This window comes from Dermacentor silvarum, chromosome 3 (assembly GCF_013339745.2).
Source record: "Dermacentor silvarum isolate Dsil-2018 chromosome 3, BIME_Dsil_1.4, whole genome shotgun sequence".
Classification (NCBI taxonomy): Eukaryota; Metazoa; Arthropoda; class Arachnida; order Ixodida; family Ixodidae; genus Dermacentor; species Dermacentor silvarum.
Genome location: NC_051156.1, coordinates 87,334,249 through 87,346,977, shown reverse-complemented (window position 1 = coordinate 87,346,977; position 12,729 = coordinate 87,334,249).

Genomic DNA, 12,729 nt, shown 5'->3' with positions numbered 1-12,729 from the left:
GAAATCGAAACACATATTCAACTAATTAACAAAAATTGACTACTACCTTCTTAGTTACTTTACGAAACATATTGCAATTTACGAATTGTAGCCGGTGAGTTTTGAAGACGCAACCACTTGAAACGAATTTCCAGGATGACACCAGTTTCGAGATATTATTTCCCAAAGTGGGGGACGAATAAATGGGAGCTTAGTTACTTTTGTGCTTCAATGTACAAAACAGCATTTTGGTAAAAAAGTAAGTGGAACAGCAGTGCATTTTTACGGCGAATTTGATGGCGCATATCTCCAATTTGGTGTCATCCTGGAAATTCATTCCAAGTGGATGCGCCTGACAATCTCACCGGCTACAATTAAGAATTGCATTATGTGGGTGAAATAATTAACTAAGAAGTTAATTAGTGACTTTTTGTTAATTAGTTGAATATTTGTTTCGATTTCTCGTGCTACTAATATCCGCCTCTTCGAATAAAGCGCAGACGTTATTGATAAGAATTATGCTACCTGGCTCAGGCGACCTTGAAAAATTCCGTAAAGCTTAATATTGAACATCCGTTATGGCTGGTATTCTAACTATGATGCACCAAGATTATAAAAAAAGCAGTTGCGTTCCGCAAAAAAAAAAAAAAACAAGATAGTGCATATTGTTTTCAGTACAGTGGAGTAGCCGTCAGTACATTTTTCGTTATTGAGATTTAATTACGTAAATGTAATTAATTATCCAACTCGAGAAGTACTGTACTAATCATCAAAGTGTCAATGCGAAAATTGTATAGCAACATGAAAAACTCACAAAGAGCTTGATGTTGCGCAATACGTACTACATATAAAGGTTTTTCCGAGCGGGAAAGACGTCCGCTAAATTGCCGCGTGACTGGCCGCTCGAGGCACTTTGCGTGTATTCGCGGGCTTCTTTCACGCTCGGAAAAACACTTCTGTGTAGCACGTATTGAGCAACAGAAAGTTGTATCGGGAGTTTTTCGCGTTGCTCTACAAAATTGTTGGATTGGAAAGAAGAAACCACGTAAGGTGGTGGAACAAGAAAATAAAGCAAGCTATTGGAGGCGCAGTTGGAATCAGCTAGCGCAAGTTGCAGTCAGCTAGCGCAGACAGGGATAATTGGAGGTCCAAGGGAGAGAAAGCCCTTCGCCCTGCAGTGGACATAAAAATAAGCTGCTGCTGCTGCTGCTGCTGGTGATGATGATAGAAGAGTGCAAGCAGGCGTCCTAGGGATCATCGAGAAGCCAAAAACTTGGGATTACACAAAGAAGGGATGCTCCTTAGATGGAAAAGGGTGGCGAGTGAGCTCGTGCAAGAGTAAATTAAATGCGCAAGTGAACGTTAGGTGCATGACATTCGTAAGCCAGAAGGACGAAGTTTAGGCAAATCCATGTATTGCCCATCATTCCTAGGTTGTGTTCCAATACTCGCGGTAGACGGCAAGTGTAGACGGCTAAGCGGACAGCGGCCATCTTAAGTCTCGTTGACGAAGAAGTCAAAGCAGACAGCCTTGTAAAGTAAAGAAAAAAAAGCTCGAAGTAAAAAAAAAAACTATGCAGGCTACTTTGGCGGCTGAGCTGGACGCTTGGAAAGCCGACAGGAAGGCCGTCTGCGCACAAGTAAACGTAGACACGCTTTACTACGCCCTTAATATAAGTCATATCGTTTATTCATAGGTTCGCAGGCACAAGGACTTAAAATACAAAGGTAATTGTGCTGTTCTCAAGTGTTTCTTGGCACCGAAAGGTGGCGTCACGTCACAGAAGCGTCTTCCAGACGTCCTCAGACGGTTCGAAACGCGTTCCATTACATGGCATCGAAGCTGTCTCGGCTGCCTACGTAGAGTGTCTCTGATGCTCTGTATATATATATAATATATATATATATATATATATATATATATATATATATATATATCTATATATTTCAGTTAGATGTACTAGATGAACTAGATAAGAGGAGTGGGTACAGCACGCGTATTGAAAAGTTGGTGACGCCACCGTCGCCTTCACCCGAAGGAGCGGCCCGCGCGCCCGTCGGACGCTTGACACGTCGGAGATAGCGCAGCTGCATGCAGCTTTGACAGGCGTTTTACTCTGCTGCACGTAGTTTCAAAGCGACAGCTTTAAGGGCCCCGTTACGCATTGAGCATAGTGCCAACGAGGTTGAGCGTGAGCGATAAATTGGGTAACGCTGAAGCTTCGCCTTAAGAGTAGAACACGATAGCATTCAAAGATCCCTCACTGCTTCTCACGCTTCCCGGCAACTGCAGCTTATGCAGTCAGGGATCTTCGAATGCTATCGCGTTCTACTCTTAAAGGCGAAGCTTAAGCGCCTCCCACTTATTGATATTCGGTGTCGGAAACAGTGATTTTATTCCCCACCGACCTGTAGTGAAAAAATACTATGGTCCCTTACGCTACAACTAAGACGACTTGAAGGTGAAAGCCCGAGCGCCGCTAACCTAATGGTCACCAAACTCGAACCGTGACTCAGCACTTTTTTTCTCAGTCATAGTCACTGGACCCTCAAATCTCAAATATATTTTTTGCAAGTCACTCCCCTGCTGCATAACACCTTGATTCACTCTTAATTCACACTTGATTCACTCTTGATTCACCGTATCACCACCTGATTCTCCTTCATTCACTCCTAATTCCCTCTCATTTACTCTTTATTATCTTACCTCACTCTATCTCATTATTACCTTTCGTTTGACTCCTATCACCCAACTAAGTGCTTTTAATTCACCATTAATTCACTCCTAATTCACCATCAATTCACTCTTAATGCACCTCATTCACCTCTCTGTAATTTAGTTCACTTGCTTAATCATTATTCCGCCCCTAATCCTGGTTTTGTGCGCATTATCGCCTCTTATGCCAAGTAAGGACCTTTTCGTGTCGACGACGTGGTTGTGAAACGGTCTTGAAACGCAGACCTCACCATGAGACATATAAGGCTTTCGCCTTAATAAAAGGGAGAAAGAGCGACGGAAACAATCAAAACGACGCAACACCGATGGTGCGTTGAGCAGACGACAGCTACTAAGCCCGTGAGCTCGCCTCAGCCAATGGGCGCTGCCGAAACAGCCCGAGCTTCAGGATAAGGCGATGGCAGCTCAGCTGCCATTTGCAGCGTTTTAACAATTTTAACGCGACGGCGGCAAGGGCCCCGTGTCGCGGAAAATCCGGTATCGGCGGCGTTGTCGGTCAGAAAACCCCGTCCGAACCACGCAAGCCCTCCGCGTGGCGCATAGGCGTTAGTGAACTAAGTGAATTTCTCAAATATGCGTCAGAACACAACCTACAGGCATTATAGCATCAGACTGTAATTTGAATATACGAGAAAACATAATTCTGTTACGCGGAAAGTCAAACACAAACCCCTTTTGCAGCTGACGTTTGAAGTCTGTCTTAAGGCCGTTTCACATGGTGCGATTTTGCACTGCGATTATCGCACCGGAAGTGCGATTTCCGTCGCATGCGACGAAAATCGCAGTCGCAGGGCCGATTCTGCGATTTTCGGCTGCGACCAACCGGTTGGTCGCAGCGTCGCAACGTCGCAGCAATCGCTGCGATTTTTCCGTCGAAATTGCGCCGAGAGGTATTTCGCGGTCTGTTTGGAAAATGGCGGCGGTCGCTCAACGCAACGTTACAGATACTTTTTTGTCTATAAATATTGGATCAACGAGCCTGAACAGTGCAACTAATTGAGTGGAGCCTTGGATTGCGCAATCGGTACGTAACATCAGCACCGACACGCGAACAGTGGAGATAAAAACTCGTAGGTCAGATTCGGTTCTGTGATTTCTATGAGTTTGTTGACACTCTACGTGCTAATCTGGCGACGCTGTTTTTTAGGTTGGCTTCGGGTGCTGATAGTACGTACTTTTGCGTGATTTTCCGTTATTCACACGCGCTGCGAGTTGGTAAATACTACGAGGTGTCCCTCACGGGAAGGCATTTCGGATGTCGTCCCAATTTTCTGGTTCTGGAGACAACTCGCGATATACGAAAACGCCACAGTTTTATCGCCGTATGCTTTTACGGACGGAACAATTTAAAGAATATTCAACTACGGACAAATGCTGTAGTCGCAGCGTATAGCGTGACCAAATGCTTGGTCACGCTATACGCGCGACCATTTAGTTGCAGTCGGTTGGTTAGGGCTTTCATGCGCATTTTCCCCAATGAATTATCTCATTTCAAGGTTCTGTTACTTCCGCTGCGAGACGCAAAGCGAACGTGCAAACTGGATATCGTAATGAATGTTCTACAATAACATATTTCACGCTTTGACTCGGAATAAGCAGTATTGCCAATTTATTTTCGAAGCAATATTTAAACAGTTTTGTTTTCTAATTTTTCTGATGCATCATTTTTCTCCTGAATAAAAAAACCAATAAACCTTCAGTGTGTTGCAGACTTCGTATCCTTACTGCATCTGTATTAACCCTCACATTAAAAGGTAATTGCACATTTCGCTTACTTCAGGGCATCGAATTACTTTTGTTTATGCTGGTTGTAACATATCGCAGTACTCAAAGAAACTACTTAGCCATAAACATCCTTGCCTTTCTTGCTTCTCTGTCTCTACTTCCTGTAAAACACATGCAATAATGCGAAAAGCAGGCGAACACCTTGTTTTATAAGCAGTAGATAACTCATTAAACAAAAGCAGATCAAAATTGTGCAGTGAAGTCAGCTGGTTGCATTCCTTCGTATGAATGATAGCATTTTTCAAGTGTGGATGGGTCTTGCATGTCCACAGCTCATAAAGTGTGCAGACTCATCACGAGGCGTAGGTATAGCCAATCAAGATGGAGGCAATGTTGCTAATGAGTCTGCCCTTACATGTATTACTGCATAAACTCGTATAACCATATCCCATCATTACTCAATCGAGCTTGCTCAGTCATATTCACCAAAATTCTACTTATCCGAGCTTGCTCTGACTCATATTCACCAAAATTGTACTTGGCCGAGCTTGATCTGACTAATATTCACAAAGATTCTACTCAGGCAAGCTTGCACCGAGTCATATTCACCAATATGTACTTAGCCAAGCTTGCTCCGACTTATATTCATCAAAATTCTACTCAGGTGAGCTTGCAGTGAGTCATATTCACCAAAAATCTACTTGCCGAGCTTGCTTTGACTCATATTCACTAAAATTATACTTGGATCAGCTTTCCCCGACTACCACATGACAATATTCACTAAAAGTTTACTCAACTGAGCTTGCTCTTACTCGTATACACCAAAATTCTACTCAGTCAGGCTGAAAACGAACTCAGACTCACGGTTAGTTCGAAGTCTTAGTGAGCCGACGTTTGAGTGAGTTCACCGTGCTATGTATACATTACATTATGTGACCTGTGCGGTGAATAAGCAAACATTGTCTATGAGTATGTGTTGCATCGGGTGAAATAAGGACAACTGTAAACACTGCAGTTAGTTTTCTAGAGTTCAACTGACCGTTGCGTGAAAGCTTAGCCTCATGTCGATTCAAGCAAGTGCATTGGATCTGCATCATATTTTTTGCCAATCCTGCTGTCTGTCCTAACCATTACTGGGTGGCCACATTTTGTACATTTCAACATAAAGTTTAATAAATGACTAGTGCAATATATTAAAAAAAGATGCTTGCATCACTGCACGTATAACAACAAGAACATGACACAAACACATGCACATAAGATGCACACAAATGATAAATACATAAACAGATGGAATCAGCTAGCCACCACCTATTGAAAAAAAAAAAAAAAGCACGGGACTACGTATAACCATTCCCCTTGCCAGGTACATGGGCTATAGGAGAAACACACGTGCAACCTAGCAGTTACCTCAAGGTAGCAGCTATGGACGCTTTTGCATTCGCAGCTGGCCACTCAACCACTCAAGTGTGTTCAGTGTGCACTTGTACTTAGGCACACTTTTTATTGTCTGTATCTCAAAAATTTAATGTGGCTCCTCAAAATTTTGAGAATGTTTGGATTCTGAGGCTTGAAAAGGTAAATATTTTTATTCCATTTTCGTTCAAGGTGAAGGCTCATACAAAAGATTAGAGATATTGTCAGTGCCCCTCACTTTCTCTCAGAACATAAGTGGTCTGTTATTGAGATTCTAGCAGCTTTTCAGCAGCAAGAAAGGGAATCAGCTTCCCCTGTTTTCAGCATTGGGTTAATGCAGGCAATTCAGGGAGGCATAAAGTTTTGGTAATACAATAGGTTCGGGAATACCAGATTAGACTGTACCTTGACACTTTCTTATTTTGGTCAAATAACCCAGTTTGAAACGGCTCCGTTAGCATGCTCTAACATTGGTCTAATATAGGTTAAGTACATGACTAGCTTAACAGACTGGGATGCTGGCTTTCATTTCCAGGAAAGGAATCGTAGCACCTGCTCCAGTTGCATATGTTTTTGGTTATCAGGGGTATTCAGCCTCACTTTAAGGATAACGTGCTGAAGCAGGTAGAAGCACACGCATGCCATTAGCGGATAGTTTCGATAGCTTCTTACCTTACACTTGCCACCATGAATACAAAATTTTAGCGTTCGATTTTGTTATTAAACAAACAACGTACTCCTAACAAGGTATTTTATTTAATGTTAGCCGTGTGGCTACGCGGCTGCGCTACGTACTGCAGCATATTAACTTAAGCTTCTTGATACAGATTCACAGCACACTATCAGCGCAAGAAACAGGACGAGAAAATAGACGGCGCCCATGTCTGCCAGAATGATACGATACTACGTACACAAGTGACTGCAGCTCCTAAAAAAAATGTGGTGTCGGCTTTTACGCCTTTCGAAATATTCAGAGAGCACTTGTATGAATAATTACAGCACAGGCACCGAGACGGACGAGCCAGGCTGGCGCTAAGATAAACGTTCACAACACAAATTCCATTGCACGTTCAGTAATTACACACAGATCATTTGCGGCTTTGTTCAGGGGCACACGTGAGCTTTTGGGTTGTGCTTGCTGCTAAGTTTGGTGCAAGAATATTGCTAGGAGCAGGAACCACTAATGCGCAATCACGAGCAATACACACACATCCGTTTTTCAGAAGCTGACGTTAATCACGGTAGCGCGAGGGTCTCTGCGTTGACATGACGACTCCGCCGAATTCCGAATACTGCATATGCGATGACAACAGGCTATAGGGCTTGTTGATAGGTCCTCTTGTACTTTGTTTTAACCGCAGGTAGAACGACACAGGCACTAAAAACACACACGAGACAGCACACAACGCTGAACGACCATCTGCGAACAGCTGTTTACGTCCGCCATTTCTCCTCGTATTGAACTTCACAAACCGCTGTTGCGCACTCCAAACAACAACTAACTTTGAAGCGTTTTTAAATTACAAAACGCACGTATTATTTGGTCCTAATAAAGAGAGGTCAATTATATTATAACGCGCACGTCTTTTTTCATTACATTAAACGAATTACGCGGCGTGTGCGACAAAATTTGGCAGAAAGTAACCCTGGGCGCCGCATAATCGCATGTTGACCACGGTGTAAAAAAGGACGGTGATCCGACGGCGGGCGCGAGGCGCGGCCACTTAGTGTGACTCTACGCACGCCGCTGCCGCAAGGGGCAGCACGTGTTCTGGGGGCTACTTTTTCGCTCGCTTTGCTGGCGCTTTTATGGGCACGCGTGGCAGAAGTCCTTATTTGATGATATATGTCGTTCGCCTGCTTAAAACGACTCTACTTGGTGGAGGAACGTCCCTTTATATTCGGCCGACATTCCGATTGACTCCGACGCGGCGAGCAGTGGTAAGCGCAGCGCGCCGTCTGCTCGAGCAGACGACGCGTCTCTCTGGTGTCGAAATGACGCATTCTGACCGGAAGTGGCATAAACCTTCTACCTGCTCAGGATTTGACGTCTAAATAACCAAAAAGTTCATATCTTTGGGTATGGGTGTTTAAATGCTGACGGAGGTCGTAAATTACCCACTGTTGTGCGCTTCTCAATGCCTCCTGAACCACGTGCTGCCCCATACCGGCGGCGCTCACTTCCGTCACACGAAGTGGCCGCTCTCCTCGCCCCAGCGCGGGCGCGCCGTCGGAAACACCTATTTTCTTACACCGTGTTGTTGACATCGCACCATGTGAAATGGCCGTGCGAATTTCGCATCTGCAAAAATCGCAGCTGCGAAAATCGCAGTGCAAAATCGCACCATGTGAAACAGCCTTTAGTGGCCGCTATAGGGCATAAAGCGCCGGAGCGCTCGCTCGCTCTTGAGACGCGTGTGATGGTTTCGAATGAATGACGCCATCGCGTTCCACTCTTAAAGGCGAAGCTTAATAAGCGTCCTCCAAACTTTTTTTTTTTTTTTTCATCACCCTCGGTGCTTGCATGGCGTCCGCTGGAGCCACTCCCAGTTTCTAGTACACTGTACCCATGCTGGCTGAACCACCCTGCTTGCAGCTCCCGTAGACAATAGATAGCCGGATTTCCTTGGGGTGATTATTGTATCAAACTGTATGCTTGGAGGGACTGCGGTACGTCGCTCATGCAGCAAGTATACGTATATAAGTTTAGGAGAAATTGGGTGTACGACCGGTGCAACCGGGCCGTTTAAAGAAACTACAACACACTGAGAGCATGATGTCGTGTTTCAGAGAATAAAACAAGGGTAGAACCTATTAAAAAAAAGCTGCATGTTGACTGTTGTTACTTCTGGTGCCGTGGCAGGAATCCGCTGAAGTGCACGTTGTGCGCCTCATTTCCCGCAGCTGCGCCTGCCGGTGCAATCCTAAAGCAATGGTGGAATCGCCTGAGTCGTCGTCGACGACGGTTCGTCTTCGCTTTGGCGAGGAGGTGAGAGTGGCCTTGCACTTGCAGAAGTGCTCGGTTCATTCGTCAGGTCTCTAGGAGGAGGGGCTACTCGCACTAAAATGGGAGAAACACTTGGTGGGGGCATCATATGTATGGGCACCCCGCCTTCGACCATGGTGGAATTTAACGGCCCGTATCCTGGTGAACCGTATTGCGGTGCCACTAACGTCCGAGGAGGAGAGTCGGAAATGATGGAACCCACCATGGCTGGGACGCTGTAGCTGCCGTCGAAGGGCGTTGAGCATCGCACAGTCTCGATGTCATTTTCATCGCTGGACGACAGGTAAGGGACCGAATCATCGCTGACGTTTATGAGTTCAAGTTCATCGTCGGTGGACAGAGATATCAGCACCGTGTCTGCTGACTCCGTAGATGCCGTTGAAGCATCCTCTTCTGGTAGCAACGGCGCGCACCTGGATTCGGTGAGGAAGCTGCCGGTTCCCGCCGGCCTCGTAGCAGGCTTGTTCCATTTCCACGACCCCGCTTTTGAGCTTCAGAAGCCGAGCCACCCGGTAAGAACGCTTTGGTGGCATGACGTCCAAACCAGGACTGGTGATGATGTGGAAGCAGCTCGCGCGCACATGTGTGAGCGCCCGCATGTGCCGCTATAGTGCCTAGAATATACTTACTAGTGTGCCGACCGCCGGGCGTTTTCAATGGGAGACGCTGGCACCGCCGGTGATGCCTTCCGCCGGAGAACACCAGACGGCGACACTGTTTGGGACCGTGCTAACCGCGCGGCGCATCACGCGTCGCTTGCGCTTCGGATGCACTTGGATGCGCGTTCGTAAGCGCAGTCGGTTGCGGCGCGTTGTAGCTTTCGAGCAAGTAGCATGTGGTGCCTCCGCATGTCATTTCTGGGTTTCTTTTCTGTGCGCGTGGTTCGCACTTGTGTCTGTTCACGGACGAACCGAGATGTCGTCGCAGAAAACGAGGCGTAAAGGACAGCACCTGGTTTGTCCCATATTGTACGACTGGATACCGCTCAAACAACGAGCAAGTCTCATTATTCAGCGCGCCTGCTGACCCAAGAACGTTGTGCCGAGTGGGAGAAGAATATAAGAGGGCAGATCGAAGGCTACAGCTCTGGTGGCTGTCGCTTGTGAGAAACACTTTTAATAATTGCTACATTGAGCGCTCGTTTAAAATTAGTCGACGGTGTTTCGCCCATGAAAATGGTGCCCTGTTTAATTACCGTCATTTATGGCATTTAATTTATTTATGGTAATTAGATACAACTTGGTGTGAATTTAGCATTTGTGGACATGTCTCGCATATAATAGTTTACTGTGGAAAAAGTTACACTTCTTCGGAAACCACGTATTTATTTATTGGTGTTTTTTCGCAGAAACACCCGGTATCGCGTAGCGTTATAATGATAACTGTGCGTACGATTCGTTTGTAAGTGCAAAGAAATCATATTGTTTCGATTACACTTTGCACCTCAACCGCAGAGCGAAACGGGCTGGGACAGCCCATTGCGTCTGTCGCACACCGCGCGCGTTGGCTAGAGACGCCGCTCAGCATAGCACGGTCCGTACGGCTATTGCGTCTGGTGGCCGCCAGCGGAAGGCATCATTCTCCGTGCCACCGAAAAGCCCGCGGTCGGCACACTAGTAAGTATATTCTAGGCACTATAGTGCCGCCTATCTCATCACTAGCGCCACCCTACAGCGCTGTTACGCCGACTCAACGCCAAGCCCAAGCGAGGGAGGTCACCCTCGTTCGCTACGACTATAGTGCCTGTAAGTATATTCTAGGCACTATACTACGACCGCCGCCACGGACGGTCACGGTTTTTGGCGCGTGCCACTATGTCCTAATAAATAGTTCGTACCCTATTATTCTCGCCTCAGCCTTTACGCCTCAGCCATCACGCCCAGCCCTCACATCTGGCGCAGTCGACCCCGAGCCTCAGCCAAGCCATACAGCCACGGCAGCGCAAGAACGCCTTTCGAACACCAGCGTCGAACGCCAGCAACAACGCCAGCGTCGAACGCCGGTCAGTACGCCTTCTCAACTGCATTCGTCGTTGTACTTACGCACTCACGCCGCCGAAGACTCACGCCTGAAGACACTCCTGCCATTTTACCGCTCGTCTGTGTAAAGCACGGCCGTCATATGAAGAGTGCCGTGAATGTTGACTAGCCCTAGTCGACAACTAGGCTTAGCGATCACTCGCCTAGTCCTCCCGTGCGCCCAGCCTCGTTCCGCAACGTCATGCCGGGAATTGTGTGGCAGAATCTCGACGCGGTGACCATGTCGCGCCTCGGCGTCGACCTTATACGCGAAGAATTGGCCCGTCGACAGCTGGACCTCACAGGTTCGAAAGAGGAGCTCGTTCAGCATTTGCACGCCGACATTCAGCAGCAGCGTGAAGCTACCCCCCCGGTTGAAACGAATGAATCCGCCTCGGCGTCCCGCAAGGATCTGTCCTGGGGCCTCTTCTTTTTCTCATATATATTAATGACATTAACTTAGGTATTGACTCTAACATGCGGCTCTTCGCGGATGACTGTATTGTATAGAAAAATTGATAATGAAAATGATGTTCTCAAACTGCAGGCCGACCAAGAACGTATTTGAGAATGGTGCTCTAAGTGGAAAATGAATTTGAATGCGGGTAAGTGCGTCCATGTGCGGTTTACTAAGAAGAAAAATGTAATCGATGCCAGCTACTATCTTATGAATAATATTTTAAGCAAGAAATTCACGACTAAATATTTGGGCGTGATGCTGTCGGGCGACTGCTCTTGGCGGGCACATGGGACTATGTGGTTGGCAAAGCGGCAGTTGCTTTGAATTACATTCAAAGAAATTTAAAATGTGCGAACCCTAACCTTAGAAGCACGGCATACCTAACTTGTATAAGACCTATTTGGAATATGCTTGTACCCTTTGGGACCCACACAGATTGTTCTATAAATAAACTAGAGAAAATACAAAACAGAGCAGCCAGGTTCGTCTTGGGTAGGTACGGGAGGAGGTACAGTTGCACGGCAATGAAAAAAGAGCTCAATTGGGAATCGCTATCGTCTCGCCGAAAGAAACTGGCGGCTAAAACTTATGTATGAAATCTATCATAACAAAACTGGAATTGATAGGGAAAGTACCTAAAACGCCAACTATATGTCTGCACGCACTGACCACCAGTGCAAACTAGAGAATACCGAGCTAGGACGGGCCTGTTATGCCAATTCCTTTTTTGTAAAACTATTGCTCAGTGGAACCGCCTCGACGCTGCGGCGTCTTTGACGCTGGACCCAGCCACTCTACAGAGCCTCACCATGCTGTTCCAGCAGCTACCTCGCCCTGCAACAACGGTGACGACACTGCCAGACCTGTCATCGTCCATCCCGCAATTCGCTGGTTTGCACAGTCACAGTGTCAATACATGGCTTGACGACGTACGACGAGTACAGCAGCTCGCCTCGTGGACGACGCCACCACACGCCTGATCGCAGCTAGCAAGCTGAAAGGCACGGCGCGAGACTGGCATCTCGCGTTCGGCAACCAGTACAGCACCTGGGCCACGTGGAGTGCCGCCCTGAAGGACACATTTTGTACGGAATTGTCCCTCATTGAGTGGCAAGAGCAGGTCATGAGGGTAACCCAGGCCCCATCCCAAAGCTTGCACCAATATGCCTTTGCCAAGTTGAAGATCATTGAGCGTTGCCCCGTTAACCTCTCTGAGGCCCAAAAGATTGACTACCTGCTGCATGGTTTACGGGAACAACACATCCTCGCCGCCATAGCAGCCAACCGGCCGCCCACGGTAGCTGAGTTTATTTCTACTTGCACCAGCCTCGACAAGAGTGCGCAACATCTGCACGCCAAAGCAAGCCCGTCACCATTTGCCGGTTCT